The sequence below is a fragment of the Amblyomma americanum genome, chromosome 8 (assembly GCF_052857255.1).
Source record: "Amblyomma americanum isolate KBUSLIRL-KWMA chromosome 8, ASM5285725v1, whole genome shotgun sequence".
Taxonomy (NCBI): domain Eukaryota; kingdom Metazoa; phylum Arthropoda; class Arachnida; order Ixodida; family Ixodidae; genus Amblyomma; species Amblyomma americanum.
Genome location: NC_135504.1, coordinates 70,839,324 through 70,846,674, shown reverse-complemented (window position 1 = coordinate 70,846,674; position 7,351 = coordinate 70,839,324). Strand labels below are relative to the sequence as shown.

Below are 7,351 nucleotides of genomic sequence, written 5' to 3'. Positions count from 1 at the left end.
AAACCCTCATAAACCATAAACCATCTGCATGAGAAGCAAGAATTCTAGCAAGGCACGATTAGACAGAGGGTCTCTCTTTGGGAAACAAATGAGCGAATTAGTGTTTGTTGAATGTATACTGTCCCAATTCTCTTCTGTGGTCAGGTGTCCTTTGGAAATGTGCAGCACAAACCACTGGTTCCTGTCGAACTGTTGCGCAAACAGACAGCAGTTTCAGCATTCCACAAAACTGTTTGGCATAGAAATCATGCATGTCTCCTACCAAATGCATTTCTACATCTTAAAGGGACCATGAAATGGCACATACCTAGGTTAAGAAAAGCACGAGTGATAGGTATTATATCACTCATCGCACCACAAATATTTTTAAGCCAGCTTCGTTAACACTGAAGGTACCGGCGATTAAAAATGGTGCTCCTGCTTCACCCCTCTGCTCATGCACGCTGATGTGCCAGAAAAAAAAACAAGATAAAGAAAACAGGCTGGGACTGTGCAACTGCACCCCATGCCCCCCACTCGCCCACATACGCTCTCTCAGCATGCCCGATGACGTCGGTAGGCTTGTCCAGACTGCCCTTTAACGTCATTTTGGTAGGGGATGTGCGGTGAGCTGTCGCCCTAATCAGTTCCGGGCTGCTGCAATAAACGATTTAAACAAATTATTTGTAAATTATAGGGTCCACACAGAGCTTATAAATTTGGCTCGAATACCCACAAAGACCACCTCTACAGATCTGTTGCATTAGAATATGACCATCACAGTCATTCCAGGGACCCTCTAGTACAGACATGATCTGTGAAGAACCGTTATTACCGAAGGCCATCTTAACTTCACTAATCTGCCCTTGAAATTAATATAGGGCTGCCATTTTGACATCGTTTACTCTCACAGTAGATAAATATCTGAGCGAACGGAATTTGGGTTTTCTTCGGCTCATCAGGCTCTGTTCTTCAGTTTACAGTCCAATCTAGGCTAACAATCTCAAGCTGTTGAGAAATGACCTTTCTGTTATGAGTGCATTGATATTCATGGCGTGTAAATTTACATCTGTAGTTGCAGTAATGTGTGGCGTATGCTCACACCAGCACCATTAGCACTACCTCCAGATGCCTTTCCAATGCACAATTGCCTGCGTTTGCATATGAACAATGCCCTTGTGTCTTTGGGGCTTTTCACCTGCATATGCGACTATGCTTTGCTTCACTTTGCAGGCATCGTAGCCAACAGAGAGAGTTCAAGGAATACAGGAAGCCTAAGGGAGGTCCTCCAAAACAACTGCTGCCAACTACGCTGTCCCACAACGTTTTGCTCGTATCCTTTATCGCTGCATATTCAGTGATTTGCGTGCGCAAAGATGAGTGTGTATCAAGAAATGTGGTGGCGCTTTGGGCAGGATTACTTCATCATCATCATTAGCCTGATTGCACCCACTTCAGGGCAAAGGCCTGTCGCATGCCTCTCCAACTGACCCTGTTGTTTGCCAGCTTCTGCCACCGTATGCCAGCAAGCTTGTTAATCTCAACCACCCACCTAACTTTCTGCCGACCTTTGCTACGCTTGCCTTGTCTTGGAATCCACTGTTACCTTTAAGGACCAGTGGTTATCATGCCTTCGCATTGCATTACCGTGGCTAAAATGCCATGGCAGGGATTGAGAAATGCCGTGCGTGATATTATTTGGATCCCGTAGAAAAACATCATGTTTAGAACTTTGTTATCATATCCTGAAGCACAGTGCCAGTTGTACTTTTTTTCTATCCTTGTTATTTGAAATCTGCCTGAAAGAGGAGAAATGGGCCGGTACATGTGCTAAGGCTGTTCTTGATCTCGCCTTTTATTCATTAGACCCTTTAGTATTGCTTATATCCTGTCATTGCTCATGTACCGGGATCAAGCTCCAACTTGTTCCACTGCTGTTTGTTTCTGGTTATCTTTTTAGCTTAACAACATCCTTGGAACCTTCTGATGAGACTATATGCCATGATGGAATGGCATAAAAGGGGCCATGACAGCCTATTTTTACACATACCCTGCTTATTACATTTAATTCTCAACTTGTTAAATTAAAATTCCCCCAAGTTTCAGTTGATTCTGTGGGGTAAATATTTTTAAAATGATTTTTTGCCGTTTCTTCAGCGAACTGCTTGCTGGTCTGGCAACCCATGATCGCTGACGTCACAGGGACATACTTGCCCTGCGTCTGCTGGATGCTGTTGAGGTGCTTTCATGCACACCGTAGACGGCGGTCGCTAGAAAAGTTTTCTCTTTTTTAGCTTATCGAAATAAAATGCATTTTCAGTGTTTTCTTTTTGGAAGCCCTCAGCTTAAAACGTGACCTGAGTGATCCTTAAAAAAGCGGACTTACTCGTAGCACCCCTTTTCTGATTGTTGAGGAAAGAGAAATCAGGGGACCCCTGCTTTGTTATTTACACTCATTAACATGTTTTTTTTATGTTATGAGTGTAGTTTCCTTTGAGTAGTCAAGTGCTCCTGCATGTGAAAAGCGGAATGTGTTGTGCATGCTATCGTCGATGTGCACCATGATAGCCGCTGCGTTTTGTAGCTGGCTCCCAATTTCTTGTCCGCTATTCTTCGGCTCGATGATTAAACTCAAATCATCACAAGGTGGCACTAGAGTAACCTTGAGGCACGAAAGGAGCAGAGAAAAGTACCGAATGAGACAACTTCCTCCCTGCATGTGTGCATTTGTAAGTGGAACATACATTCCCCAGACAACACTGAAATATCCTGAGGACATACTGAGGATGTTTTTTTGAGGACATTCTTTATCCTCAGGACATCCTCAAATGGTCCTCAAAATGTACTAGAAAGGTCCTCATGTCCGGCCTCAGGACATCCTCAGAATAGCCTCAAAAGGACAATTTCTGATGTTTTGAGTACATTCTGAGGAGGTTATAACTGGTCAAGCTGCATAAAAAAACGCGAAAAATTTGTGCAAATAATTTATTCATTAAATTCCTCAGCTGCTTGCTGCCATTTGGTGTTATCCCGGTGTGCTTCACGGGCTCCTTTACTGCTCTTCTGAGCTGCGACTGTCTTCTGTGGTGCCTACAGAAATAGAGATGGAAAATCAGAGATGGAATATGCATTTATGAGGACACACATTTACAAAACCAAAACAAACATAGTAGAACACCGGAGCACAGGCAAATCATGTTATTATTTTGCATGTTGTGCATCCAAAAAGGAAATAATTCATGCAAATAATAAATACTTGCACATAAGTAAAGTGTATATTTGGGAAGAAAAGGCACATAAACATCCAGCCATATCAAGGTGTGTTGTTGGGCAAGCTGGTGAGATATTCAGAAGGAAAACAGCGCAAAAGAAAACACACAGGACAAGAAAGACAGACAAACTCGAGCGCTGACTAACAACTGAGTGTATTTAATGCGAGAGCGAAATAAATACTTGGAAAAAATGACAACTGCGCAGGCGCAGGAAAGGAAAAAAACAGCCATAGGTGAACTGGTCAGTCGATCATTTCGTTAAGCTATTCACTCCCTTCCTCTTTACATTTATGTTTTCATAAAAGGACGCACCAAAACAGGCAGCAAACAATACAAGACAAGCGCTTGTTCCTTCTCTCTTACTGCATGCTGTCTGTTGTGGCACTAGGTCCTTTTACGAAAATATGCACCAGCTAGCCCCTCAGCAAGCATTACATTTCTGTTTCACACATTTCCTAAAGTAAATAGAGAATTTCTCGTCTTTTGTGTACAAATGCCCCACTGACATGAACCAGAAAACTGAGAAAACCCTAAGTAAAATTTAATAAAATCCCACCGATAATTCTGTAGCACACATAAATAGTACTGGCCAAGTTGAAATGCAATGATGAGAGATACTGCTTGAAAGCATCCATTTGGAGTTGGAAAAAGATAACATGCCACCCGCCATAGAAAAAGCCTTCAGCTTCTGCCACTGTGGCATAAACTCATGGTTTATACAGTCAGTTATGCTGATATTTCTGAATGAAGGAGGGAAAAAATAATGGCATCGCGTTTAAAAAAGAGTTTCAAAGCTTTGCGTGAAACATTCTCTAGTGGCCGGGCACGCAGACTAGACAGTTGTGATGCTCTATATATGCCAAGCATTGATGATCGGCATGGAGAGGAGTACAGGTCCTCGAGCTGAATGAACTTTCTTCTTACAACGCAAGGTGCTCCAGTTGGCAGATGTGCAAAGTTCTCGATGACAATTATAGATCCATCTTGCAGAATGCAGCAGCTGTCCTCTTGCCAGGGGCAAGGACTACACTGCCTGGCAGCTTCACTTTTTTCAACTGAGGCCCTTGACATGGAGCAATAAGGGGCCCAGACTCATGTTGTCCAGTGAGCAGTGGGAAGTTTGGCATCTGCTGAGCCTCCTTCAGTACAGCTCCTTGCTGTGATAGTCTGTTAGAGAGCTGCTCAAGTGGTCGCTCTGGTTTTCGGAGCAGTCTTTTCAGAGCAAACATGTGGTTCTCAAATGGGAACGCACTCCATGAATCCAATGGCCCCAGGTGCTCAACATCGGACGCCAGATGGCATAGTCCATGCACATTGTGCGAAGCATGCTCCTTGCCATATATCTTCGTAAAGCCTTTAACAAAATGGTTCAGAAGCTGCCCTGCATACTGCACTTCACTTTTTGTGCCATTAGGCATTGAAAGAATGGTAATAGCAACATGCAAAGCTAGAAAATTCTCATACATCTGTGATGGAAGAAGCGATGACAGGAGCACGGGTCCCCCATACAGCAAAAAGAAACGAAACTCTGTGGCCTTCCAGCGATCCAGATCTGTGAGGCTACGAGGCTTTCGGTTAAGTTCACAAGGAACAAACGGTGCAGCCTTGACATTTCTCACTGACAGTTCAATGCGGACTTTGCTGCCAAGCCTTATAGCTTTCGGGCCACGGAACCACAATACAAGCAATTTGTGCACCACGCCTAGGCAAACGAGGTGCATATAATCTAGCGGGACATCCCTCACAATGTCTATTGGCAGCTGCTCTACAATACTGCTTCCAGTATGATACTGCTCCTACGACCTCTGCCTAAAACTGCAGTCAGTTCTCAGCTCACTGCTAATGTTTGGAAAACACTCTTCCTTCAATGTACGCACCCTTAACAGTGCACTTCGTGCAGCTGTAACAGCCCGTGTGGTTTTTGACTCACAAAACAAATGCCTTTGCAGGCGCATCACACACAATGGCTTTTAGCTTTACAGGTATTGTGAAAGCTTCAACAGCAATTCCTGTAGATAAAAGAACATTTAGGTCTTCAACAAAGCTGTATAGGAACTCATCTGCATCTCTCGGCTTGCTGTCACCAAAGAAAACACTCGTCACAAATGGTGCCGCATGCTTGAGGTTGCTTATGCGGCCGAGAATTGCCCAAAACTGGCCTCTAGAACTTTTCGATAATGGTAAGCCATCAATATGAAAAGTCAGATTCAGTTCCGGCGGCAGGTCTCGACACTGTCCCAGGATTTCCCGTATTCCTGCTTCTACACCGAAGTGGCGGTACTGGCCTTCCGAAATTTCGGAAAGTTCATTCGATTTTTTCGGAGTCTGTAGCAGCGCTCTCGCCGATGATGGGAGAGAAGAAAAACACTTGTGGCTGCGGAGCACTTTCAAAAGTGACGTGACAGCAGCATGCGACGACCCAGACTCCACTGCCCAAGTTTGAAGCTGGTGGCGGAAAGTCGCTACGTCCTCGTCAGCGCGTTCATGATCGGCTTCGTAATCAAACCTGCCGTCAAACTGAGGACAAAGGTCCTGATCGGAGCTTAAATCTACAAAAACCGATGTGGTCCCAGCTTCAGCATCTTGACTTGTGGGGTCTGGGGTCGGCACATCCTCAGTATCGGGCACAAAACGTTCGGTCACACACACATCACGCTGAAGCTGGCTGCACTGTTCTGACAATGGATCAGCACCAGCTTCGGCACACGCTGGGAGCTGCAGGCTAACGTCAACCCGTCTTTTCCTAGTGCGGCGAAACTTTCGCGCACGACTTTCCGTTGACATCGTGCCAATCTAAAAGGCGTCACTCACTTTTCTGAGAGGCATCCATCGCGGAATAACACGCACGTGCGAGTAGCGTGCGTGCCAGTGCGTGCTTCGCCGTCACGGTGATCGATCACGACGTTGCGGATGCAGGCTTGGCTTGGCTTAAACGAGAAGCGGCAACACACGGTAATGATGATGTTGATCGTGCGATGCGATGTTAATAGGCAATAAATATTGCGGAACGATTGACTTTGTGAAAAAGAACATTTTTTACTGAAATAAAAAACACTGTAATTTGCCTACCCAGCAACACACAGACGGGCCCCCGGATTCAAGCCCGCTTTCCGTGATCGGGCTAAAATCGTGCTCCTTCGCCAAAGGAAAAGCTAGCGGCATTGCGTACAACACGTAGCCTTGCATGAAGGAAAACGATTTGCAGAAGCTTTAATTGTGCGCGATAGCGTCGTCACATGAAAAACGGCAATCACAACTACGGTAGACCAGAACTCATCGATTTTCTCAGGACATGAACCAGCAGCGATGCGGGTGGCTGAATACGGCGTTGCACGAGCCTTACCGGAACCGCACCTCAAACTTTTTTCTCTGTCGTTGGCACGCAGCAAGCGTTCTCTGGGCTGCAGTTAGAACCAGCGTGCATGTGCGGTAGTCACCTAAAGGCGGTGGTTTCTCTCGTTTCCGCGTGCAGCAATTTGCGGTCTAAGCGCGCTGTCGTTGAAAAAAACTGCATGCATACTGTCAATGGGATAAAACTTAAGAGCGCCGTCGCAGTAATGCATCACAAATAAAACTTAATGGAAGTAAATGCTTAGAAATCAAATTTCACACACACACACACACACACACACACACACACACACACACACACACACACACACACACACACACACACACACACACACACACACACACACACACACACACACACACACACACACACACACACACACACACACACACACACACACACACACACACACACACACACACACACACACACACACACACACACACACACACACACACACACACACACACACACACACACACACACACACACACACACACACACACACACACACACACACACACACACACACACACACACACACACACACACACACACACACACACACACACACACACACACACACACACACACACACACACACACACACACACACACACACACACACACACACACACACACACACACACACACACACACACACACACACACACACACACACACACACACACACACACACACACACACACACACACACACACACACACACACACACACACACACACAC

General features: G+C 45.5%; 1 long non-coding RNA gene and 1 pseudogene across 1 annotated transcript; both read right to left on the bottom strand.

Annotated features, from left to right (window-relative positions):
• Positions 1-2,947: 2,947 nt before the first annotated feature.
• Positions 2,948-6,119, bottom strand: LOC144101889 (uncharacterized). Its single transcript, XR_013308087.1, has 2 exons — positions 6,063-6,119; positions 2,948-3,069 (listed from the first exon to the last, which is right to left on the bottom strand). It is a non-coding gene; the product is annotated as an uncharacterized LOC144101889 (long non-coding RNA).
• Positions 3,978-5,100, bottom strand: LOC144101534 (uncharacterized; annotated as a pseudogene).
• Positions 6,120-7,351: the final 1,232 nt, after the last annotated feature.